Source organism: Ips typographus, linkage group LG10 (assembly GCF_016097725.1).
Source record: "Ips typographus isolate SLU linkage group LG10, UJ_Ityp_2.0, whole genome shotgun sequence".
In the NCBI taxonomy this organism is placed as follows: Eukaryota; Metazoa; Arthropoda; class Insecta; order Coleoptera; family Curculionidae; genus Ips; species Ips typographus.
Genome location: NC_138431.1, coordinates 913,924 through 941,727, shown reverse-complemented (window position 1 = coordinate 941,727; position 27,804 = coordinate 913,924). Strand labels below are relative to the sequence as shown.

Below are 27,804 nucleotides of genomic sequence, written 5' to 3'. Positions count from 1 at the left end.
GGCACAGCTAGCGCATCGGACTTAAATATAAAGATTGACAGCCCGAAGTTAGTAAAATAATTTTAAACAATTTCTACATGGACGACTTAATTTTTGGGCACCACGACCTTGACAAAGCAATTGAATTAAAAGCAAATATCAACAAAACATTGTCTAAACATGGATTACAATTAAGAAAATGGGTGTCAAATAATCCCCGCGTGATCAAAAACTCTGGCGATTCACAGAATACAGAATTTTATATACTAGGAGACGATGAAACAAAAACGTTAGGTACCGCTTGGAATACAAAATCTGATACTATTCATTATAATTTTCAATTAAAAATTGATCATTCTATAATAACTAAAAGAACCATTCTAGCAACCCTTGGACAGATTTACGACATATTGGGTTTAATTAATCCTGTAATAGTGACAGCTAAATTAATCTTACAAGAGGTTTGGAAAAGTCAACTAGATTGGGAGCTATAATTCCAGTGCCTGCAATTATAGCTGATCAATGGTCAATTTTTGTCTACCAATTGCCTAAACTCAATTCTATACACATTCCACGTTGCGTGATAGATACCGAAATAAGTTATAGATCAGTTTTACTTTGTGGTTTTTCGGACGCGTCACAGCTCGCTTACGGAGCTTGCATTTATCTCGTATCTTGCGATAATTCAAACAAACCCTCTTCACATCTGATTTGTTCTAAATCTAGATTAGCGCCATTAAGTTCGATGAGCTTGCCACGCTTAGAACTGTGCGGAGCACTGTTATTAGCTCAATTAGTCGACAAGCTGTTAAAGTCTCTAGAAATTCACATACATCAAGTAAATCTTTTCACCGATTCTATGATCGTTCTGGATTGGCTAAATTCTGAACCGAGTTGATGGAAAGTGTTTGTCTCAAATTGAGTTGCCGAAATCCAACGACTTACCGCAAATATGACTTGTTATCAGATAGAGTCTGATATCAACCCCGCTGACATAGTCTCCAGAGGTTCCGATCCTGTAGCCATTCAAACTCAACCTCTTTGCTGGCATGGTCCTCCTTTTTTATTGACAGATTGTGAGCAGTGGCCTAAATGTCCAAACGTCAAAATAGCATTGCACGAAGCGCGAAAACAAAATATGAACTTATCTTTTTCTACCGTAAAACAAATCATCGGTAATCCTAATGAGATATTTTTTAGATGGTCTTAAAGGACTTTTCCTTATTTCTTCGAAATAAGGAAAAACTTTCAGGGCCGTTATCTATCCGTGAGTTAGACAGCACTATTTACAAAATATGTAAGCTAGTGCAGACTGAAAGGTTTTCGGAAGAAATTCGTTGCTTACAGAATTCTCAAGTTTTGCCTAAAAATAGCCGAATTCTTTCTCTTCATCCGTTCATTGATGAACAAGGATTACTACGAGTAGGCGGACGATTAATAAATTCTAATTTGAATTTTGAAAGGAAACATGCTATTATTTTACCATCTAAACATGCATTTGTTCAGTTGTTAATCAATCACTATCATCGGAAATTTCTACATGCAGGTCCGTCATTCATTCTAAATCAAATTCGGGACAAATTTTGGATTATTACCGGAAGAAACGAAGTTCGAAAGGTGTTAAGGAAATGCGTTATTAGTTTCCGAATAAAACCGTCAAGCCCCAATCAACTAATGGGAGCATTACCAAAACCTCGAGTCGTACCATCTCGACCTTTTTCTCATTGCGGCATTGATTATGCTGGCCCTTATTGTCTGAAAGATGGTAAAACGCGGAATCGGGTAACTATTAAGGCATATATTTGCGTTTTTATTTACCTGCGTTTTTACATACCCGCGCTGTTCATGTCGAACTTGTAACGGACTTAAGCTCTGAAGCATTTCTTAATGCCTTCAAACGATTTGTCTCGAGACGCGGTTTATGTCAGCATATTTTTAGTGACAATGCAACCAATTTTGTGGGTGCTAACCGTGAATTACTTAGACTTTGATAGGTTGTGCCAGATTGCGTCTCTAATAAATACTCTAACTACTTTTCTGATCATCGAATTAATTGGAATTTTATACCGGCGCGATCACCTCATCATGGAGGTATTTGAGAGTCTGCGGTGCGTTCGTTTAAATATCACTTGAAACGTGTCATTGGGGATAATCATTTAAATTTTGAACAATTTTATACGCTTCTTACACAAGTTCAAGCCATCCTAAACTCTCGACCTATCCTACCCCTATCCAATGACCCTACAGATATTGATGCACTCACTCCTGTACACTTCTTAATCGTCGAGAGTCTAGTCGCTGTACCCCAATCCCACGACAGTGACATTCCAACCAACCGATTACGTCAGTACAAACAACTGCAAAAGTTAGCGCAACGATTTTGGAGTCTTAGGAGTAAAGACTACCTCAACACGTTACAGCAGAGAGCCAAGTGGAAGACTCGACAAGAAAACATCAAGATCGGAACTCTCGTACTACTCAAGGAAGAAAATGAACCTCCCTTGCATTGGCTTATGGGTCGCATAGTGGCTGTTCACCCCGGAGCTGATAAATTAGTGCGTGTAGTGTCAGTGCGCACGAAGAAAGGTGTTCTGTCACGCGCTATTACGAAAATATGTCCGTTGCCGATAACGGACAATGGCAGTGACTGTTAATGTTTTCTTAAGAATTTGTTCTCTTAAATTATTTTTCTTTTAACTATGGACATGTTGTTCGAACTGTTGAAATATCTTTGTATTTCAAGGCCGGCGGCATGTTGTAAACATTGTAAATATTTGAACCCTTAGGGAGAGTAGCGCCCTATAATTTTACCCACACCAAGAGATGCCTAAAGTTGGACTTTAATAACTGGCAACGCTGCATCTCTCTCTCTCGTACGAAGCCGTCGCCGTGCCGACACGTTACCGTTTTTTAATTCCCGAATATAATCGTTTAATTAGCAAAAAAGTTCATTTCATTAAAACAATCGAATCATACAGTCCACTACAAACGAGAAGTATAAATCCAACACCTTTACAACCCTTTACAAATCTTCGGTAATAGCTACACAATCCAAGAAAGCTTCTGATATCTCCTTTAGTCTTGGGTATGGGCCAATTCTTCACAGATTCGATTTTAGTTGGGTCGGCTTCCACTCCATTTGAAGAAACGACATGTCCGAGGAAATTAACTTTTTCTTGGAAAAATTAACATTTCTTTGGATTTAATTGTAAATGAGCATTCCTGAGCCTTGAGATAACTCTTTAAGAGGTTCTAGGGAGGTTCTAGAGGAATAAGGTTCTTCATGTGGTCTTTAATGTCTTTTCCAATAACCATTATGTCATCCAGGTAAACCAAGGACGTCCCCCACGTAAGTCCACGTAAAACAAGCTCCATTAGTCGTTCGAAAGTGGCAGGTGCGTTACACAAAACGAATGGCATAACGTTGAATTGATTGAAGTGATTGTTTTCTCTTTGTCGTCCTTATGAACTTCCACCTGCCAATAGCCGCTCTTCAGGTCCAAGGTAGAAAACCATCTGGAACCAGCCAGTGTGTTTAATGTGTCATCGATACGCGGCAGTGGGTAGCTGTCTTTCTTCGTGATGTCATTAAGCTTCCTATAGTCAACACAGAATTCAGAAAGAAAATTCAGCAAGCATGCCGTTGTACGTTTTGTAAATAAGTTTTTCTTACCGTTATTTAGAGCTTAGGTCACCGCATTATTTTAGTTTTCCTCATTGTTGTGGTGCTCCACGTTATTTTAGTTTTCCGCATTGTTTTAGTTTTCCGCATTATTCTAGATATAGTTGAATAAAGGTTGTTTTAAGGGAAGCCGGGGTACAACAGTTTCTTGATCGCTTTTTTTTCCGAAAGAAGGAGGGGTGTGTAACGAAGTTTTTAGATTCGTTACTCATATTCAACCAAGCGGGTGAAACTGTGCCCCGTGGAATATTGTGAATACGCTTCCGTGTGCGGTTTGGCGAAATTGTGGAGGGGGTAAGCCTCGAGCGACGAGCCGATCGAAACTGTGGCGCTCCTGCGTTGAGTGGGCGGCCCCACTACCGACGCGTCATTATAGTGGGGGCCCTGAGAATAGTATAAATGTGGCCCCGTAGCACTAAGCAGGCAGTCTCGCACCGCCTTCGCAAGACCCTCTCTGGTAAACCAATTCGTACCGTTCCGTCCGTCCGTAACCGTAAGTACCGTGGCTTGGTGGCGTAGTTCGCATGACGTCACCCCACCGCAACACGTTTTGGCGTATGGTCGAACGTGGTCCTGTCCCGAATCAAGTATGGCGTAGTGTCGTACGGACGTTCGTCCTTTTGGGTCCTGGCGTAGTGTCGGAAACCGTCTCTTGTTCTCTATTATGGTAGTTCTCACCAAAGCGAGACGGCCGCCGAACATTACCGCGTTAGTTTTAGGCACCGTAGGTTACCACGCGTTCGCTAGTATAAGACCGGAAGTTTATGGTTAAGGGGTACTTTTTAAGTTTCTTGCACCGTGCGGAGTTTTAAGTTTGTTTTAAGTTTCACCGTATGTTTACTTTCCCGAATAAAGAAAGTTGATTTGTTACCAGTTTGTTTTACTCATTCTTGCGGAGCTCACAAACCCAGAAACTTCGTTCTCCACTGTTTAAAAGCAGCCCGAAGGCAAACGTGTTCCTGCTGGCACGTAACAATTCAGTAGGTGGCGCCCGAGTCCAAAGCGGTTGGTTAAAAGGATTTTCAAAAACGCGTCACATATTGCGTGGCTTTTAAGTTACTGCATTATACCGTTGACCTGTCTTGCATCGCATCGGACCCGTACCGTAACTAAGTTGCACACTCCCACTCTCGTTCTTGTCTAATTAAGGGGAGGGGGGATTTAAGATACGCTTGTTTGAATAATTAATTGATTTGGTTAAGTTTGCTGGCGCTTTAGACTAAGCAAAGAAAATAAACGTTGGTTGATTGGTACTTTTGGCTTTTATTAGCGTTGTCACCAACTGAACCACTGTTACCACAGATTGACGGGAACCTTGTCTCCAGCTGTTTAAAAGCTACCAAGGCATACGAATTGTGTTTCCTGGTTCACATTTCGAAAACTCTAAATACTTTCTTGCAACCAGGTGGCGCCCGAGGCAATTCTTATTAACTTTTGTCCTGGAACACCCTTTAATTCGAACACCCGAATATATAGCGTCACAAAAGTATACAGGGTGATTCACGGTGATGGTATATTAGAAGTATTTAGAAAACGACTTCATATTTTTTGAGTGTAGCCTAGGCTGAGTTCAAACTTTCTTTCCAAAAAAATATTTTGGACTTTGCGATGTTGCCAGATCAGTCGGAAAGAACACCAACTTTTGATTTTCAAATAGAACACCCTGTTTCTAATCTCATTTTTGAATTCCTCGTAAGAAGGCTAGTAATTAATATTAATACTTATACCTATCTTGCATCGTGTCTTAGATATTTCATAAAAATTGTGGATTTGTCAGCAAAGCGGTAGTCTAAACATTAATTAGATTTTCAAGTCCTGAAAGGTTTGCTGATATGACCTTTTGTCCTCAGTTAGACAATACTAAATGGTTAAAAACCCCAGAGAGAGAAAATGAAAAAACCTACAGGGTGGTCAATATTTACCTCTTAGTCGGACAGATAGGAAAACTGCCAAAAATTCGTTTTTTTAAATGGATCCATCGTTGTTTTATGGTTTGTATTAAAAGAACATTAAATTTAGAACAAATCCATGTATACACTTCCTATACCTTACTTCAACCGTTTCTGACTTACTAACAGTTTTTCCTTAAAGGGCGCATACAATCGTAATCCATACTGCTCTGAATACGGACACCTGCTTGGGCTTAATGACCAGTTGTCGTTTCTATAACAACAACATGTTCTGACAGATATTTGTCAAATTCACCCTGGTTTAAACTGAGCACAAGCAGGTGTCCGTATTCAGATTAGTATTGTGATGCTCCGGGAAAATATTAGCAATTTTCTTTTTGACTGACGCATTCCTGCTCCCAGAATGACGTAAATTTCGTAGTATAAATATTTCCACCATTTTGGCAAACAGTCAGTCAGAATCGGGCAGTCAGAACTGAAACGTCGTCAAGTCGAAGACAAGTGTGAAAAGTCGGTTAAAGTCCAAAAAAGACCCAATGGGGTCAAGTTCTAGTTATGTTCAGTAGTGCAAAATAAGTTCTACCAAAATTCTTAAGTGTGCAAGATCTGTGAAACTAAGGTGTTTGGAAAACCTTTCAAAATTCTCGTAAACAAACCACGTAGCCGCTTGACCTAAAGTCGGTCACTTGTCCAACGCAACTCAACATGTCCAGAAGGTACGTTAAAGCCAGAATTGCTAACTAGACCTAAGTCGCTGGAACCGAACCGTACCTAGCTGAGTAATTATACAGGGTGTCTAAAAAGTCTGGAATATTGTAAATATCTCGAAAACTGCTGATTTTATTTTTCTCAAAATTTGCGTCTTGTTATAGTAAATAACAGCGCATGACGTGAGGGTGAAATGAGGTTCGCAAGTATACAGGGTCAGTCACAAAGTATACCAACTTTCTTAATTCAAACCTAACACACTGTATATTACTTCAGCTTTTAAGAGTACTTATAAAGGCCAATTCAACGATATACGATTTTTTTTTTCACACTCATCTCATATGTTTTTGGAACCTGAATGAATGTTTGATCCGAAATTGGTGGTTGTGTCATTTAGGGTATAGCGCTTGCCCCTCGAACCCCAAAAATAAGCTTGTAAGAACCAAAATTGGAAGAAGGCATTTTTGGGCCATTACAGTATGGATCACGATTTTATACGCACTTTAAGGAAAAACTCTTAATAAATCAGCAACGGTTATGTATAAGAGTATACATAGATTAGTTCTAAATTTAATGTTCTTTTATTACAAACCATAATACATTAGTGTATCCATTTATAAAACGAACTTCTGGTAGTTTTTCTATCTGTCCGATAAAGGTAAATATTGACCACCCTGTAGGTTTTTTCATTTTTAGTCTCTGGGCTTTTCCACCATGTGGTATTGTCTGACTGAAGACAAAAGGTCACATAAGCAAACCTTTCAGAACTTGAGAATTTAATTAATGTTTAGACTACCGTTTTGCTGACAAATCCACCATCAATGTCTTGAAATCAAACTTTTCAGTGTAGCCAACCTTGCTACTCTGTGAAGTTTGATTTCAAGACATTGATGATCCAACTCCCGAAACCTAACATCAACCGTTCAACCGAGGATCGTAAACCACAAAACATTAACATTAATTACTAGTCTTCATGCGAGGAACTCAAAAATGAGATTAGAAACAGGGTGCCCCATTTGAGAATCAAAAGTTGATATTCTTTCCGAATGATCTGGCAACGCCGCAAAGTTCAAAATATTTTAGATAGAGAGTTTGGACCTAACCTAAGCTACACGCCAAATTTCAACACAAAATATTGAGTCGGTCTCTAGATACTTTTAATCTACCATTAACGTGAATTACCCTATACCAGGTGTCCAAGAGCATCCTGGACATAGGAGATTAACATGGGAAAACAGTTTTGATTTTTTTGCGCCTGTACGGTTGATTTGATTGAAAAATTATTTTTCATTATTACGATTTTTCAATCAAATCAACCGTACAGGCGCAAAAAAAATCAAAACCGTTTTCCCATGTTAATCTCCTATGTCCAGGGTGCTCTTGGACACCAGGTATAACATGTTAAGAAAAACTTTGTTTTATATTGTTACGATTTTCCCGTGGGTTCACACAAAGTCAATTTAACTCAACAATTAATAACTTTATTTACACTTCAAAACACTCCGTACAATAATTAACTCAGCTATTAAAAACACTACTACAATTCCACAACTATTTCACTATTTAAACTTTACCGCGTTCCTAAATTCACTACTACTCTACTCTCACACTACACCGACGTCGACACCGCTTCTTTTATATTCGCAAACCACGTTCTAGAATGACCGCGAAACGCTTCGTGATTTGCCTCGATTCTTCCAGGTATGGCGCTTCCTTCTGTGGCCTACTTAATACGCGCCCGGCCAGATATTGCGGCGCATCGGTTTCATCCAGTATCGAGCATAGTAGGCCCAAACCGTAACACTGCCCCCCTCTTAAAGCTGATCGTCCCGATCCGCTTCATCTAATCCCTGGTATTCCTTGAGTCTGTCCAGATGGACAATTTTCATCTTGCCTTTGGGGCTGCGTTGGACTCTGTATGCGACGTCGTTTAACCTTTTTACCACATTGTAAGGTCCCTCCCAGTGTCGTTGCCATCTTTGACTTAATTCTTTGCTCCTCCTGGATTGAAACATCCACACAGCATCACCTTCCTTATAATTGCCACCAGTTGGTCTGTGGTCCAGTGTCATCTTCATACGGTCGTTGTTCGGTTTCATCTTCTCTCTCTCAAGTTCCCGAATTGTGATGGATCCCTTTTGTAACGAACACTGGTCACACCGTTTACACCATTCCTCAACGTCCTTTCTGAAGTTAATCCAGTAAAATCGATCTCTTAATCTAGCCAAAGTCTGGTTTACTCCAAAGTGTCCTCCTCCGCGACTGTCATGTAGTTCTCGCAGCACATTCTCTTTGCAGGAATTGGGCACTATTGTTTGGTAAACAAAGCGTTTTCCGTCTGGACTTTCCCGTTTGCGAGTAATTAAGTCATCTCGCAGTCGAAGCGAATTCCACTGCAATCAGTAACCCCTTAATGTTGGTCCATATCCGGAAATTTGTTGCCAATCCGGTTTCAAATCCTTCTCCAACCATCTTCTGATTACTTTCAAATCAGGGTCTGAGCGCTGTCCTTTTATTATGTCCTTAGAAACGCTGCTCTTCATTGTTTTTGTAGCCTCTTTATCTGTCACTTTCGCGATTTGACCAATCCTCCAACCATTATGAATTTGTCCTTTCCGGTACCTTAAGTGACTATCAAAAGCTTGACGATCCTCTACATATCGCGGTAAATGTCTTTCCGGATTCTTCATTTCCTGCTCCTGGTTACGCCAGTTCTGCGGGGTCGGTAAACGAGACTGCTGTCTGCAATTCCAGCGGTAATGTCCTTTACGTCCACAATTATAACACGTAATGTTTCTTTTAGCAGAGGAGTTCCGGTGATTTGTTCTGATGTCCTGATTTCGTCGACACTGTGGGTTTGGAGAACAAGACCGCTGTCTGCAATTCCTTCTAATGTGTCCCGTACGTCCGCATCGATAACACTCCACTCTAGTGATCGGACGTGATCGTTCTAACTGTGTGGACTGACCATTTCCTAATGCTGCCATTTGTTGCACTAATTGGCCAAACATTGATTTAATTTCATCTATTAATGTAGCAACATGATCGGCTGGCGGTACTCTCTCCTCTTGAATACTCTCTGGCTTTAAGTCATTGCACGCAGCTTCAACTTCCAGCGCTCGAACCAGTAATTCGCTGTTGTTCTCCCTTTGAACATCTTCAGCCATTTCTTTACCTCCGGATCTCGAATCCCATCTACAAAATACTGTGCCACAAGTTCTTCTTGGATTTCATCCGGGACGGCTGGGTAAGCCAGATGCACAAGGCGACGAATTTCGGTTTCAAACTCTTCTAGATTTTCACCAGTTTTCTGCTGTCTTGCCATTAATTGCGTTCGATACAGTCCTTTCTTATGTTGATCCCCATAACGACGTTCTAATGCAGCTACTAATGCTTCATAGTTGCTTCGTTGGGCGATAGGCACCGTCTGTAACAGCTCCAATGCAGGTCCTCGTAATGCCACTACTAGTGCTACAGCCATTTCCTTGGTACTCCATCCATTTGCATTTGCAGCGGCCTCAAATTGGAGTTGGTACATTGCCCATGAAGTTTGACCGTCGTATGTGGGAGGCTTGATCTTGTTGAGCCCGTTTCCGGTGATCACTGTAGAGTTGACTCTTCTGCTGTCAATTTTCCGCTCTAAGTCGCGTAGCTTTATCTCGACATCATTCCGAATTCTATTAATGTCCTCCCGAACATCATTCTGAATTTTATTGAGACTATGGGTTACATACTCATAGATTTCTGTCTTGGTCCTCGCTAGAACGTTCAATATTTCTACGTTACGCTTTTCATGCCGCTCTCTGTCTTCTTCTTTGTCTTGTTGTCGAATTCTTTCTTCTTGTTGTCGAATCCTTCCTTGATCTTCCTTGTTTCGTTTTCGAATCTTTTCTTGTTCTTCTTTGTCTTGTTGTCGAATCCTTTCTTGTTCTTCCTTGTTTCGTTTACGAATCTTTTCTTGTTCTTCTTTGTATTGTTGTCGAATCCTTTCTCGTTCTTCCTTGTTTTGTTTTCGAATCCTTTCTTGTTCTTCTTTGTCTCGTTGTCGAAGCCTTTCTTCTTGTTGTCGAATCCTTTCTTGTTCTTCCTTGTTTTGTTTTCGAATCTTTTCTAGATCTTCTTTGGCTTGTTTAAGCATAACTTCAAATTGGGCCTCCATGTTTGCACTTCAACGTCTTGTTATTGGCATAAAATAAATTTAACACACCACTGTTCCGAAAATCTCTAGTCCGGTCCTGAACACAAGTCTCTAACCCGAAGTTTAGTTCCAATTCACGTCGCACTAAAGTCTGATCGCACTTCTGACACCAATTGTTACGATTTTCCCGTGGGTTCACACAAAGTCAATTTAACTCAACAATTAATAACTTTATTTACACTTCAAAACACTCCGTACAATAATTAACTCAGCTATTAAAAACACTACTACAATTCCACAACTATTTCACTATTTAAACTTTACCGCGTTCTCAAATTCACTACTACTCTACTCTCACACTACACCGACGTCGACACCGCTTCTTTTATATTCGCAAACCACGTTCTAGAATGACCGCGAAACGCTTCGCGATTTGCCTCGATTCTTCCAGGTATGGCGCTTCCTTCTGTGGCCTACTTTAATACGCGCCCGGCCAGATATTGCGGCGCATCGGTTTCATCCAGTATCGAGCATAGTAGGCCCAAACCGTAACAATATTAAAAAAAAAAATAAATAAAAATCAATTTTTAAGGTAGCAGTGACATGCAAATAGTACTTAATCAATGTCGTTTTCATCAAACATCCAAAATAATTTTAAAAAATTATCTAAATCAGTTTGCTAAAAATTTCGAGACCTATCGACAAGCGAACGGGACAATATTGGAGAATTTACCATATTAGGACTAAATTGAGTTTATTTGCATTGATAGTAAGTTTAGTTTAGATTTCCTTTATTTCATATTACATTTATCGTAGTTTAGTTATATCCCACATAACTTAAAACTGCGTTTGATTACATATAAATCGGAAAGCTGAGTCTGAAATGTCGGAATTTGTAGTTTACTTACTAAAAATGTATTTTGGTTAAAAAATGTGTGTAAAATAACCGGCAAGCCTTAATTGTTTCGAAAAATATTCTACAATTTGAAAAACATTGTATTTAAAAATTTACGCGTTTTAAACGTTTACCGTTATGTGATTAATGAATTTACAGGGTAAGTCACAAGATGGCAATGAATTGATGTTAAGTTTTTTCTTATGGAATGACTATGTTTCAAAGACATTTTCTGATTCGGTCTCTCATTCTGATCACATTTCATGAAACATGTTGTATGGTTAACTTGTACAGTTTGGCAGCTACTAATCATTAAAGGAAACTACAATTTCACGTAATGATCAATTTTTTATTTGATTAAAGGCTAAAAATGTGCTTGAATTATAATAAAAATGTTCAATGACGTTTTGTAACCTGTCGCGTGTTACAGATTGCATTCATCCATATATTTTTTCTTCTAATTTTTACATATAAATTGGCACTTTTCGAAACTGACAACAGTGACGTAACGTCCTACTTTTCGTAACTAGTTATGAAAAGTAGCACTTTTTATAACTAGTGATGAAATGGCCATTTCTTAACTAGTTAATAAATGAATAGGACAATTTATTAGCTTTTCTGTGAAAGTAAAAAATAAGTACAATCTAATATCAAAAGGAACATAACAATTTAAAAAATCAGTTATTGTAAATATTAATTACACAATTTGTACAGTTCGACAAGTTGATGCCCGAATTTGTCTTGCTGTTGCTTGAATTTGTTGTTACAGCAAGTGATTTGGCACTGCTTGTTTCACCAAGAATGCTAGCAGAAATGCTTTTTTTGTTTTCAATCGAGTTTTCAACATATCCCTCGGCAACAGAGTTCGATTTCCATCCCCCATGTTGTTTTATTTTCAACAAATTGGCTCCAGAGTCTGCAAGAAATGTAGCAGACGACCTTCGAAAGCAATGTCCAGTGAATAATCCTGAATTTTTTAAACCAAGTAATTCAGCAATTTTCTTTGTTAACTGGCCAATACTATTAATACCTACTGGTTGTATACTGCATTTACCATGTAGGTAGTTAATAAAAAATCTGTTGTGCTCCAATTTTTTTGTCGCATATTTATGTATCTTCTTAGTATATCTACAAAACTGATTCCCTCAATACCTCCTTCCGTTATGACAAATTCACGTGATGTTTTTGGTTTTGTGATTGGAATGTTAACCCGAAAATGCGTGCATCTATTACATCTTCATTCCGAAGAAACGTTAATTCCACCTTTCGACAGGCGCCTGCTACACCTACAATAAGGACCACCTGAAATATGAAAATAATGATCTAAGTGATTATATCGAAATTTTGTGTAATAGTTTAGGCCTACCTTAGCTAACAGTCACTTGGAATCATGGGTTTTACCTTTTTTGATTTAAGCCATATTTAAAATTTTTCGTAAGCTGTATTGTACAGCGACTTAGATTTTTCGGGAATGAGAGTCAGCACAACTTTTCTTGCAGCCTCTTCGATATCACTCGGTAATTCTGAATCTAAGTTCATTTTTCAGTTAAATTATCGCACCATTAAATATCTGTCGCAAAATTTCTCGCAATGTTTGTTTACAGCATAAACAATATTTGACCTGGCAAAATTTTGATATATTAATAATACACGCACAAGTCACTATGGATATTTCATTTGGAACAACTGGTGGGGGATTGGGAGGTAGGAATAGATGTTGGATGTGAAACTATAATTTAGTGTAGCGCTTTTCTCGCGGTTTTCTTCGGTTACGTTGCCTCGGGCGCCACCTTCGTTATTTATAGTGGCTGAAGGTCCACTTTGCGGTACCTGGGTAGCCTTTAGACAGATGGAGAAAAGTTCCAAAGGGTTCGGGAAGAAAACAAAATTAAAACAACTGTTTTCACTAATTGCACTGTATTACGGCTCTCAATACTTACAGTAAATACTCACGGTAACGAATACCCAATGAAACGGAAATTACCTTATACGGTGGTACGGGGAAAGCGTGTAACGATAATGAAAACTACCTACGGACCCTTCACTACTGATTAGCCTGACTACGGTAGATTAAGACTGACTGTGACACGGTGAAAGAACAGCGGTACGGTACGGTTATGTAAAACTGACTATTCGGCGCCGGAATTCGTTCCAAAACCCAAAGAGGCCCAATTACGTGACCAGCGGTGTTCCCGTCACTCGACCTAACCTCTAGGTGCCTCTCCCCGACTCCCCGGGGTTCCACAAATAGAGCCTCCGTTGCACACTGTTTCCCCAAGCAGGCAACAGAGGTTTGAAGTCTCGTGACGTTGCCAGTTACACAGCCGCTAATCCCTCCAGTATCCCCAAACCCGCTTACTGCTCCGTTTCCCCGGAGCTAAGCAAACGAGTCACAGGTTTCACCGTTCCCGCTTGCTACACCGTTTCCCCGGTGTTCAACAAACAGGAACAGGACCAGAAGGATTACCTGACTGTTTCACAAACAAAGTAACTGAAGCCGGCGCCGTTTCACCAGAAATACCCTCTAACGGAAAACCCCGGAAAAGTATAGCAAATGCCCCAAATGAAAATCCCCGTACAAATTTAGTGAATGCCCCAAATGAAAAAAACCCCGGACAAATTCAGTGAATGCCCCAAATGAAAATCCCCGGAGAAATACTGAAAATCCCCCAAACGGAAACCCCGGGAAAATACTGAAAATGCCCCAATTTACAGTCTATTAAAATATCTACAGTTAACGGTACGGGTTTTAAACAGCAAACAGAACAAATACCGGACGGTCGGTATGTGTCTATTTTTTACTTACAAATTCGCGGAGATAAGAGATAACGGTCGGCACGGATCGGCTTAGCTGGCTGGTTTCGATCTTTTGATGATCGAAGAATCCCTATTTTCCGGCTCGGGGCCTTCTTTTATACACAAATCCCACGGTGGGGGCTGTTAGTGGCGGTACCCACTCTCAGCGCCCACCGAACCATTTCAAACGGTCCCGATAGAATCGACGCCACGACGGCCGCGGTCTAGCACCCAGCAGTGAAGGTCACGCGTATTTTAACTAAATCAGCGAAAACTTAGTAACTTCGTTACACACCCCCCCTTCTTACGGAAAAAAAAAATATATTTACCCCAACATAATATTTTTTTTTTATTAACAGAAAACGAGAAAAAAAAAACCAAAAAAAAAAAGAAACTCTAGGATAATTAACTAAGCTTAACCTAACTTAACCTAATCTAAAACTAATCGACTAGACGGTGGCGTCTCTCGGGGCACCCACACCGTGGGCAACCCCGGGACGAGGATCGGCGGCGGACAGGAGACGGATTGGCGGGCGACCTGCGGGAGCGCGAAGGTCGCGGTGGCGGCGGAGGCGGCAGCGGCTGTGGGCAGCATCGACGGGTGGTGACACCCAGCCTCCCACACTGCGAGCAAAACAGCAGAGGCGACAGTTGGCACTCAGTCTGGTAATGCCCCCGGTGACCGCACCTCCAGCACGAGTCTGGGTGCACCGTTACCCGGTGGTCCTCCATCCACCGTGTCTCCTCTCGGAGGCGCCGGATTGCCACTGGCGTCTCGGGTCGGCTCGGGGGCGGCGGCGACGGTGCGTGGCGGTCCACCTCCCGATAGAAGGGGTCACCCCCCGTTGGGACTACCACCAAAACATCTGACGACGCGTCACTGTCGCTCATGTCGGCTAGTACAAAAAAAATACAAAAAACAATAAGTGTCGGTACAGTACCCCAGGAACAGAACGAATAGACAACACAATCTACTCCCACAATGCTTGCTACCCCCTTTTCTACATTACGGTGTTACCAACTGTTTTTTTTTTTTCTTCGGTGCCCTACGGCGGTGCCTGCGACCGTCTAGGCAGCGTCACGCGTACCCGCGCCCCAGTGGAGCTTGTCAATAGGACCCGGCGGCGTCCGCTGGGCGCCGAGAACCTTCCCCCCAATGCCGCCACAAGATCGGGTGGCCAGTCCCTCGGGTCCGGATACACTCCGGCAAAGTCCGCAACCAGGTGGTCCGGCCAAGCCTCTCCGTCGCGCGGTGCCCGACCGCCATACCGTGCCAGTAGTAGTTCGGCCGCCGACAGGCCGGGTATTGGGGGCGGCAGAGTGACCGGGATTAACCTCCATGTCGGCGGCGGCGGTGGCGACGGCGGCAACGGTGACAATAAGGGCGGCATGGGGGACAGACATGGCAGCGGCGGCGTTCGAGGCGACGCAAACGGGGACGGCACAGACGGCGGCGGCGTCGGCGGGCCAAATAAGTCGGTCAACGGCGGCGGGGGTGGCGGTACGGTCGGCGGTGACGGTCGCGACGGCGGGGCGAACACCCGGTTGTCCGGCTCCCCTAAATCGCCGAGGAACTCGAGCAGCTCCTCTGGCCAATCCCGAAGGTGGGGAAACTGCTCGAGACAGGGGCGCTTTGACGGCGGCGGAGTCATTCTCTGTAAACATAGTCGTAAAATACGGGTGTTTCGGCACATTACCTGCCCACATAATCACTAGACGATACAAAAAAAAACGGCACAACCTCAATTACAACCCCCGGGACTCTACGGTACATTAATACATCACCTCCGCAGAACTTAATGGTTTTAAGTCCTTGATATGTATACGGCGGTACCATTTTCCGTTCTCATCCCTTAAGTCGTACACCACCGGTGACACAACTCGTTTTACCAAGTACGGTCCGGAAAACTTCGGGGCTAACTTTGCAGCAAAACCCTTGTCGGCGGATGACAACGGATTTTCCCGTTTCATAACTCGGTCCCCAACTTTACATCTCCATTCTCGCCGGCGCAAATTGTAGTTACGGCTCTGAGCGGAGAAAGCTCGGCCCAGATTAACTCGGACCAACTCATAAACTTCAGCAAGCTTTCGGAGATGTTCGGTATAGCCTTGGTAGTCGGTTTCGGCGGACGGGCGGTCGTTTGTAAGGTCGGTGACGGGCGGACGGGACAATGCAGCGGGCGGCTCCAACTCTCGGCCGAAGTTCAGAAAAGCCGGAGTAAACCCTGTAGACTCATGCCGGGACGTGTTCACGGCGAAAACCAAATCTGTAAGATAAACATCCCACTTTCTGTGGTTTTCCTCACAAAAGGAAGCCACCATAGTTTTCAAAGTTTTATTTGTACACTCTACCGGGTTTGCTTGCGGTGTGTACGGCGGAGTCAGACGGTGGTTTATTCCCATTTCCTTCAGTAAACCACGGAACAGTTTACCAGTAAACTGGGTCCCGTTGTCGGAAATCACGGTTTTCGGACACCCAAAGCGCATTAAGACTTCCTCGTGTAAAGCTTGACTGACGGCCTTGGCGGTAGCTTTGCGGATGGCTTTGCACTGGACCCACTTTGTAAACCTATCCTGAAACACAACCAAATAAGAGTTACCCTTAGAGGACCTCAGTAACGGCCCCACTAGGTCAGTGCTAACGGTTTCCCACGGTTGACAGTTGCGGGACGGTTGCATCTTTCCAGGCGGTTTCTGAGATTCACCCTTAAATCGCTGACAAACAGAGCAATTCCGGACGAACCGAGCGGTATCTCGGAACATCCCTGGCCAATAATAGCGGCGGGCAATGCGGGCTATTGTCTTGGCTATGCCCTGATGGCCGGCGGTCGGTTGAGAGTGGTTTTCATCCAGTACAGCTCTTCGAGCATCTTTAGGCACGCAAACCTTCCATGGATCGGCCATTTCGTTCTCAGTCAAGTCGGTCGTGTCCCAGAAATGTCGATAGAGACGGCCATTGCGCACACAAAAATCCGGAAAAGCTTCGGGGTTCTTTTCCACGGCGGTTTTCTTCGAACTGTACCAAGGACAAGGTACGAAGTCTTCGAGAGCGGAAACGGGGTCCACATCGTCTTCAGGCTTGCCTACCGGACTCCTAGATAAAGCATCGGCTACCTTATTAAGTATTCCCTTACGGTATTTAATTTCGAAGTCAAACTGTTGCAAATACACACTCCATCGAGCCAAACGGCCGGACGGGCTCTTTAAGGAGTGTAACCAGCGGAGCGACTGGTGGTCAGTCACTACGGTAAACCGGTAGCCCTCCAAGTACGGTCTCATCTTTTCGGTGCCCCAAACTATGGCCAGACACTCTTTTTCAGTCACGGAGTACTTCTTTTCGGCGGCGGACAGACTACGGCTGGCGTACGCAATGACATGGTCACCATCGGTGTCATGCTGAATCAGAGCTGCCCCTAATCCAGCGTCGGAGGCGTCGGTCTGTAAAATAAACGGCTTGGTAAAGTCAGGACAGGTTAATACGGGCGCCTCTGAAAGCCGGATTTTTAACTGCTCAAATGCAGCCTGCTGTTCCTCCTGCCATTGCCAGCGTACGTTTTTCTTCAACAGGTGGTTCAACGGGGCGGCTAAGTGTGAGAAATTTTCCACAAAACGGCGGTACCACGATGCAATTCCCAGAAATCTTCGGACGCCCCTCACGTTAGTCGGCGGCGGTAAACTGAGTATTGCCGAGACCTTTTCCGGGTCAGTGCGGATTCCCTCGGATGTGACAAAGTGACCCAAATACCGGAGCGACCGGCGCCCGAATTGACACTTCTCTGGATTCAGTTTCAGGTTGGCGGCTCGTAGACGGTCAAATACCTGTTTTAAAAAGTGTAAATGCTCGTTAAATGTCTCGCCCAGTACTATTATATCATCTAAATAGGCGAAACAGTACGGCTCTAACTCAGGCCCGATCACACGGTCCATTAGGCGCTGAAAGGTGGCGGGGGCGGAATGAAGACCAAACGGCATTACTCGGAACTGGAACAGGCCTCTACCCGGTACGGTAAACGCGGTAATCGGTTTACTTTCTTCCGTCAACGGTACCTGCCAATAACCCTGTTTCAAGTCTATACTAGAAATGTATCTGGCTCTGCGCAGCTTGTCTAGTATTGCGTTGATAAACGGCAACGGGTACGCATCCGGACGAGACACAGAGTTCACTTTCTGAAAATCGATACAGAACCGGTGCTTACCATCCTTTTTCTTGACAATCACCACCGGCGAGCTCCAAGGGCTCATGGAAGGCTCAATAACGCCCTCTTCCAGCATCCGATCAACCTCTGTGTTGATCACTTCCTGCATTTTCGGATTGCGGGGGTGGTATCTTTGTTTTATGGGGTCGCTTTGTGTCAAGTTAATGTGGTGGTAAATCAGCAGTGTTGTGCCCTCTATAGACTCAAAACCGGGTAGTTCGGCGGCCAAAAAGTTCTGAAGTCGGACCTCTTCATCGGCGGTTAGCAACAGTTTCGGCGGTGCGGTAAGACCCAACGGACTGCATGGAAGAGGCAGCGGTACTACGGTAACCTGACTGGTGCTTAGATCAATCTGAAAAGCATGTTGTTTTAACAAATCCATGTCAAACACAACGTCGGAAGTGAGATTTGGCAAATAGCTGAGATCTGCCTGCAAACTAAGATCATTAATAGAGACGGTAAGCCGGAAAGCTTCGGTGATCTTGACCACGCCTCCACTAGCGACTTGAGCGGAACTGGTGTGCGGGGTGATCTGTTGCGAACGTTTAGCAACACACAACTCCCTAACGGCGTCACCTATGAAAGAATGAGCTGCTCCGGTATCTATTAATGCACTAAACGGTGTTTCTAAAATTGTAACAGGCAGGTGCGGACGGCAATCTTCTTTTGTACGGACAGGCAAGGTTTCGGTTTGACGGTGCTGGACGGACCTTGCTGCAATGCAACACCGATCTAGTTTCCCGTCCGGCAGGTGCAATCCCGGCTCAATACACCGGCCTTGCCACAACGGGAGCAAAACAGCCTTGCCTGGTTTCTGCAGGCCGAACGGTAATGACCTTTTTGACCGCAGTTCCAGCATTGAGGGCCGTTATCCGTAGCCTGTTGGCTTGGTCCGGCTCGTTCTTCGGTCCCAGTGGATGGTCTAGCTGGCGGCACTGTCGTTGGCCTAATTGCCCGGTTTGCTTGATTTTCTGTAAATTGACGGGTGTTAGTAAAATTTCGGGGCCCTGAGAATGGCCGTGACGACGGTACGGAGGCGGGAATTATAGGCGGCGGCGGTGAGTGCAGCTCCTTGAACAATAGTTCGGTTTCTCGAACCGATCGGGCAAAGCTGGTGCGATCCGAAAAATCGCCCCGACGGATTTGTTGGCGGTACTCCGGCAACAAATTACGATAGAGCCACCTCAGCTCTTCTTCCGGGCTAATTCCCCCATGACGGCGGATTAACGTCTGCAGCTCAGTTATATACGCACCAGCCGATTCATTCGGTCGCTGACGTCGCCGACTGATTTCCAGCTCCAAATCTTCGGCATAATTTATGGGGAAGTAGAAGCTGCGAAAATCAGCCAGAAACTGCCCCCAGGATCGCCAACTTCCCCTGTTGTTACGGAACCACAAAGCGGCCTCACCCTGTAACAAATCAGGCATATGTGGCAATAAGACGTCCATGGAAATGCCTTGAGCGTCACAGAGCTCTTGGACACGCTCCACAAACGCCACGGGGTCGTTTCGGCCATCAAAGTACACTTTCCAGTTGTGTACTTGCACATGGGCAGTCGGCGGCGGTACGGTGGTAAACGGGGATCCAGAAACGGCGGGCGGTGAGTGAACGGTCGGCGGCAGGGCAAACGTGACGGCTGGCAAGCCTGTCATAGTGACAGGAGGCGTTGTCACCACAGAAGTACCTGTAACAGTCGTAAAATACCGGGTGGTCGTCGACGTTACGGCGGTAGTGGTTGGCGGTGACAGTGGGTGGTTTGGAAACCCAACAACCGGTACTGCAGGAAACGCAAACTGTTGCAAGTGTGGGGACGGTGTTGCCACACCCTCACGCATGTAACGCACCAGTCGTCTACGCAACATTTCCACGGTCCCAGTCACATCCAGGCAAAACTTACTGAGTTGACCCTGCAACTCTTCCTTTTTCAACCCGTAAATCCAACTCACCCTCACGTCAGTCGGTCCCGGTACTACTGACAACTCCATGTTGTCGCTGTCTCGACCCTCGGTCACTCCACCAGCGGCCCTGTCTCCGCTGTAGCCTTCCTCGTCCATTTCTTTTCAGCTAAAGAAAACCGGCAAAAGAAAACAGTCTATAATAAAGGGGAAAAAACAAAATCGGTCCCTGCTCGGGCGCCAAATTTGTAGCGCTTTTCTCGCGGTTTTCTTCGGTTACGTTGCCTCGGGCGCCACCTTCGTTATTTATAGTGGCTGAAGGTCCACTTTGCGGTACCTGGGTAGCCTTTAGACAGATGGAGAAAAGTTCCAAAGGGTTCGGGAAGAAAACAAAATTAAAACAACTGTTTTCACTAATTGCACTGTATTACGGCTCTCAATACTTACAGTAAATACTCACGGTAACGAATACCCAATGAAACGGAAATTACCTTATACGGTGGTACGGGGAAAGCGTGTAACGATAATGAAAACTACCTACGGACCCTTCACTACTGATTAGCCTGACTACGGTAGATTAAGACTGACTGTGACACGGTGAAAGAACAGCGGTACGGTACGGTTATGTAAAACTGACTATTCGGCGCCGGAATTCGTTCCAAAACCCAAAGAGGCCCAATTACGTGACCAGCGGTGTTCCCGTCACTCGACCTAACCTCTAGGTGCCTCTCCCCGATTCCCCGGGGTTCGACAAATAGAGCCTCCGTTGCACACTGTTTCCCCAAGCAGGCAACAGAGGTTTGAAGTCTCGTGACGTTGCCAGTCACACAGCCGCTAATCCCTCCAGTATCCCCAAACCCGCTTACTGCTCCGTTTCCCCGGAGCTAAGCAAACGAGTCACAGGTTTCACCGTTCCCGCTTGCTACACCGTTTCCCCGGTGTTCAACAAACAGGAACAGGACCAGAAGGATTACCTGACTGTTTCACAAACAAAGTAACTGAAGCCGGCGCCGTTTCACCAGAAATACCCTCTAACGGAAAACCCCGGAAAAATATAGCAAATGCCCCAAATGAAAATCCCCGTACAAATTTAGTGAATGCCCCAAATGAAAAAAACCCCGGACAAATTCAGTGAATGCCCCAAATGAAAATCCCCGGAGAAATACTGAAAATGCCCCAAACGGAAACCCCGGGAAAATACTGAAAATGCCCCAATTTACAGTCTATTAAAATATGTACAGTTAACGGTACGGGTTTTAAACAGCAAACAGAACAAATACCGGACGGTCGGTATGTGTCTATTTTTTACTTACAAATTCGCGGAGATAAGAGATAACGGTCGGCACGGATCGGCTTAGCTGGCTGGTTTCGATCTTTTGATGATCGAAGAATCCCTATTTTCCGGCTCGGGGCCTTCTTTTATACACAAATCCCACGGTGGGGGCTGTTAGTGGCGGTACCCACTCTCAGCGCCCACCGAACCATTTCAAACGGCCCCGGACGGTCCCGATAGAATCGACGCCACGACGGCCGCGGTCTAGCACCCAGCAGTGAAGGTCACGCGTATTTTAACTAAATCAGCGAAAACTTAGTAACTTCGTTACATTAGTTTGTACCACTTTTAACTATTTACCATCCAAAACTAGAAAAAATCATGTATAAAACACGTTTCGAAAATGTCTAATTGTGTAACTCATTCAAATTGCAGGAACTCGCTTTGCTCGTCCTGCAAACATTCATTCCTTACACAAAATCGCACTTTTCGTAACTGGTTATATAAATAGCTATTAATCATCTAAATTTTACGGTTTTGTGGTAAAAAATAAAGTATTTTTCAAGTGGCTCCATACAAATTTATTTCAAGCAAACGAACAAAACAAAATACAAGTAAACCATACAAAATGTCAAATATGCACAATAATCTCTCTAGGAAATAAGACGCTATTTACAAAGTGTGGTATTCACTGTATTTTTTAATAACTCTCAAAGTAACAATCAATTAATTAACCACCGGATGAGAACAAAATTTAAACTGGAAATTTGTCATCCGATTCATCTGTAATAAATTGTGAAGCTTAAAGTCCTTACACCTTTTCAATACTTCAGTAACATATGCTTGAAGTTATACACCACCAATTTAAAAAAAAAAACGTATTTAACTACTTAACTGTAGATAATAAAAATGTTTAGTTCTGCAGAAAAAAACATCATTTATGTCCAAATAGATTCCCAGATTTACCACCGTGCCTCGCGTGTAATAGGTATTATTCACAATTTAACGTGGCATTTCCATCCAATCAGATCACTTTACTATTGCATAAACTGTTATTCACATCGATGAAATCCCGGTTTTTACCGCTGAAAGTGAGTTTAACCTACCTCGTTGAAAAACCTCGATAAAAAGAAACTACTTAAAACCTACTAGAATTTAGGGATTTTGCAGCGGCAAGCAATTCTGTGTTCACCAACTAGATAGCGGCAGGTTAGTTCTCTTTCTTTGCAACGCACTATACTAGAACTTACACCGTGGTTAAAACCAATCTACCTCAAACATTATTATGAAAAGTAGAATTTATAACCAAGGTATGCAATGATTAGATTAATTCAAGCGTTTGTCCAGCAGAATATAACTCTACATCATATTTTTATGATTTTTTTTCTGTATTTGAACTTATTCAGTGTTTCCTTAAGCAAAAGCGCTCAACACCAGCTCAAAAATTATTATATCTATATTCACATGGCTGAAATGCTTTAATTTGTTTAATACCAGAGTTGAGGTTTATTTAAAACTGATGATGTATGTGCGTGGCCATCGATCTTTTGGTTGCCATATCTATTGCAAAAACAGGTCAAAAAAAGTTTTGTAAGACTTTATCAAATTTTATATATTGAGACACTTTAATAAATATACATATTCTGTTCTTTCACAAATTACATTTACGTTGGCTGAGAATTGATGGTAAACTAGTTTTTATTTCAGGCACAAGTTGCTGTGTAAACAATTTTCAAATGTGGATCATGACGCATAACAACCTTACTAGAAATGTTTGACGCGCTTAGAACCGCGAAAGGATCGTCACGAGGTCAAATGTCACCAACATCAACAATCCTGCAAGTACTTCTGTCGGCAACCCGAATTAGCAATTGTGATCTATACCAAGTATAGGTACCAAAAATACTTTGGCCTTGAAAAAGGTTCAATGCATCTGCTAAAAAATAAATAAATGTATGGAATTTCATAGCATGGAATTCTTATTTATTTTAATAATAAACTAAAGATGGTCGGCTGAGTTGTGTATAGTTTTATTTTCTATTTTACTTTTCTATTACCGTTCTTGTACTGTATTGCCATATGCAGCATTTATTATGTGGGTTATTTATTCTTTTGTCAGCTCCACAGTATTTGACCGAAGAGTTCGTATTTAATGTCAGTAATATGTATTAGGGAAAGTGTCATTCCTTTTAATGTCAATCTACGCATGGCGAACTGAGTAACTATGCAGAAGTTGGCATTGGGAGTGAACAAAGACAAGCAATCAGCCATTAATATTGTTACGGTCTGGGCCTACTAGGCTCGATACTTCTTAACGAGCGCTCGCCTCGGGATGAAACCGATGCGCCGCAATATCTGGCCGGGCGCGTATTAAAGTAGGCCACAGTTAGGAAGCGCTACCTGGAAAATTCTTGAATGGTCAAGGCAACCCGCGAAGCGTTTCGCGGTCATTCTAGAACGTGGTTTGCGAATATAAAAGACGCGGTGTCAACCGTAGTAGTAGTGAATTTAGGAACGCGGTAAACTTTAAATAGTGGAATAGTTGTGGAATTGTAGTAGTGTTTTTAGTAGCTGTGTTAATTATTGTACGGAGTGTTTTGAAGTGTAAATAAATTTATTAATTGTTCAGTTAAATTGACTTTGTGTGAACCCACGGGAAAATCGTAACAATTGGTGTCAGAAGTGGGATCAGACTTTAGTGCGACGTGAATTGGAACTAAACTTCGGGTTAGAGACTTGTGTTCAGAACCGGACTAGAGATTTTCGGAACAGTGGTGTGTTAAATTTATTTTATGCCAATAACAAGACGTCAAAGTGCAAACATGGAGGCCCAATTTGCAGCTATTATGGCAATGCTTGAAAAACAAGAAGAGAAACAAGAAAGAATTCGACAACAAGACAAGGAAGAACAAGAAAGGATTCGACAACAAGAGAAGGAAGAACAAGAAAGGATTCGACAACAACAAGAAAGAATGCTACAACAAGATATAGAAATGCGTCAAGAAGATAGAGAGCGGCAAGAAAAACGTAACGTAGAAATATTGAACGTTCTAGCACGGAACAAGACAGAAATCCAAGAGTATGTAACCCATAGTCTCAAAAAGATGGAGTGTGATGTTGAGGGAAAATTAAATGATGTTCGGGACGACATTAATAAAATTCAGAATGATGTTGAGATAAAGCTACGCGACTTAGAGCAGAAAATTGACAGCAGAGGAGTCAGCTCTACAGTGTTCACCGGAAACGGGTTCAACAAGATCAAGCCTCCCACATATGATGGTCAAACTTCATGGGCAACGTACCAACTCCAATTTGAGGCCGCTGCAAATGCAAATAGATGGAGTAACGAGGAAATGGCTGTAGCACTGGTGGTGGCATTACGAGGACCTGCATTGGAGCTGTTACAGACTCTGCCTATCGCCCAACAAAGCAACTATGACGCATTAGTAGCTGCATTAGAACGTCGTTATGGGGATAAACATAAGAAAGGACTGTATCGAACGCAATTAATGGCAAGACAGCAGAAAACTGGTGAAAATCTAGAAGAGTTTGAAACCGAAATTCGTCGCCTTGTGCATCTGGCTTACCCAGCCGTCCCGGATGAAATCCAAGAAGAACTTGTGGCACAGTATTTTGTAGATGGGATTCGAGATCCGGAGGTAAAGAAATGGCTGAAGATGTTCAAAGGGAGCAACAACAGCGAATTACTGATTCGAGCGCTGGAAATTGAAGCTGCGTGCAATGATTTAAAGCCAGAGCCTAATCAAGAGGAAAGAGTACCGCCAGCCGATCATGCTGCTACATTAGATGAAATTAAAGCAATGGTAGGCCAATTAGTGCAACAAATGGCAGCATCAGGAAATAGTCAGTCCACACAATTAGAACGATCACGCCCGATCACGAGAGTGGAGTGTTATCGATGCGGACGTACGGGACACATTAGAAGGAATTGCAGACAGCGGTCTTGTTCTCCAAACCCACAGTGTCGACGAAACCAGGACATCAGAACAAATCACCGGAACTCCTCTGCTAAAAGAAACATTACATGTTATGTTTGTGGACGTAAAGGACATTACCAATGGAATTGCAGACAGCAGTCTCGTTTACCGACCCCGCAGAATTGGCGTAACCAGGAGCAGGAAATGAAGAACCCGGAAGGACATTTACCGCGATATGTAGAGGATCGTCAAGCTTTTGATAGTGATTTAAGGTACCGGAAAGGACAAATTCATAATGGTTGGAGGATTGGTCAAATCGCGATGGTGACAGATAAAGAGGCTACAAAAAGAATGAAGAGCAGCGTTTCTAAGGAGGACATAATAAAAGGACAGCGCTCAGACTCTGATTTGAAAGTCATCAGAAGATGGTTGGAAAAGGATTTGAAACCGGATTGGCAACAGATTTCCAGATATGGACCAACAGTAAGGGGTTACTGGTTGCAGTGGAATTCGCTTCGACTGCGAGATGACTTAATTACTCGCAAATGGGAAAGTCCAGACGGAAAACGCTTTGTTTACCAAACAATAGTGCCCAATTCCTGCAAAGAGAATGTGCTGCGAGAACTACATGACAGTCGCGGAGGAGGACACTTTGGAGTAAACCAGACTTTGGCTAGAATAAGAGATCGATTTTACTGGATTAACTTAAGAAAGGACGTTGAGGAATGGTGTAAACGGTGTGACCAGTGTTCGTTACAGAAGGGATCCATCACAATTCGGGAACTTGAGAGAGAGAAGATGAAACCAAACAACGACCGTATGAAGATGAAACTGGACCACAGACCAACTGGTGGCAATTATGAGGAAGGTGATGCTGTGTGGATGTTTCAACCCAGGAGGAGCAAAGGATTAAGTCAAAGATGGCAACGACACTGGGAGGGACCTTACAATGTGGTAAAAAGGTTAAACGACGTCGCATACTGAGTCCAACGCAGCCCCAAAGGCAAGATGAAAATTGTCCCTCTGGACAGACTCAAGAAATACCAGGGATTAGATGAAGCGGATCGGGACGATCAGCTTTAAGAGGGGGGCAGTGTTACGGTCTGGGCCTACTATGCTCGATACTTCTTAACGAGCGCTCGCCTCGGGATGAAACCGATGCGCCGCAATATCTGGCCGGGCGCGTATTAAAGTAGGCCACAGTTAGGAAGCGCTACCTGGAAAATTCTTGAATGGTCAAGGCAACCCGCAAAGCGTTTCGCGGTCATTCTAGAACGTGGTTTGCGAATATAAAAGACGCGGTGTCAACCGTAGTAGTAGTGAATTTAGGAACGCGGTAAACTTTAAATAGTGGAATAGTTGTGGAATTGTAGTAGTGTTTTTAGTAGCTGTGTTAATTATTGTACGGAGTGTTTTGAAGTGTAAATAAATTTATTAATTGTTCAGTTAAATTGACTTTGTGTGAACCCACGGGAAAATCGTAACAATATCTATCAAACTTACTTACCGAATTTATTTATGCCTTACCAACCTCCACCTGTTCGGTGTTCTTTGTCTGGTTGTAGTCGCGCTTAAACTTAGAAGGAACTATGCAAAAACAATATTTTTCAAACTTTAAAACTTCCTATTAGATTGCAGTCTGCCGCTAGCACTTAGACTACGGGTAGTAAAGTGTTACATATGGCCCATCTTACTATACGGCGCAGAAACGTGGTCTCTCAAAGCTGTAACCCTGAACCGCATCGAAGCTTTTGAAATGTGAACCCACCGGATACCTTTGCGCGTGCCGTTTACCGCAAATGCCACGAATGAAGAAATTTTAAGAACTGCAGTCTACGAACTAGAAATACTTAACATGGTTAAAGAAAGAAAAGTTTCCTACCTCGGCCTTATCCTTACAGGAGGCCAATATCACATTCCTACACTAAATCTACAAGAAAAATATAGAGGCATCGAGGTCCACGAAGAAAGCAAAACTCCTGGCTAAGAAACATACGAACATCAGCGACGCAGTAACCATATTTCGAAGAGCCGAGAACGGCACTCGGCACATTGTATGAAGAGTACAGACAATCACCAACGTGCGGCTAAGCACAGGGCACAAGAGGAAAAAGAATTTGCGCAATTTGGTACGCGTATGTGACATAATGCGACAACCACGATACCAGATCCAGGACATACAAAATATTTCTATCACTTTTTTTACATTCCACGTCATCCTCCTGATCGGGTCCCCTTTTAATTGGGGTTCGTAGCACCAGTGCAACAAGCAGGTTTTTTTTCTTCTGTTGAAGTAATCTAATCAAGTCATGGGGATGTTACGTCGAATAGGAGCAATTCTAAAATTTGGCAGTAGGTTGTCTATATAGCAACTTCGTATCTAAAGAAGGCCA

General features: G+C 43.2%; 2 long non-coding RNA genes across 2 annotated transcripts in view; both read left to right on the top strand.

Moving 5' to 3' along the window:
- Positions 1–23,490, top strand: part of LOC145734860 (uncharacterized) — a 40,851-nt gene extending 17,361 nt beyond the window's left edge. The window contains exon 2 of the long non-coding RNA XR_014179533.1: positions 23,181–23,490. This is a non-coding gene — a long non-coding RNA (uncharacterized LOC145734860). The remainder of the gene's footprint in view (positions 1–23,180) is intronic.
- The window catches only part of LOC145734361 (uncharacterized), a 113,995-nt gene that overhangs the window by 62,251 nt on the left and 23,940 nt on the right, over positions 1–27,804 (top strand). The gene's annotated exons all lie outside the window — the stretch shown is intronic.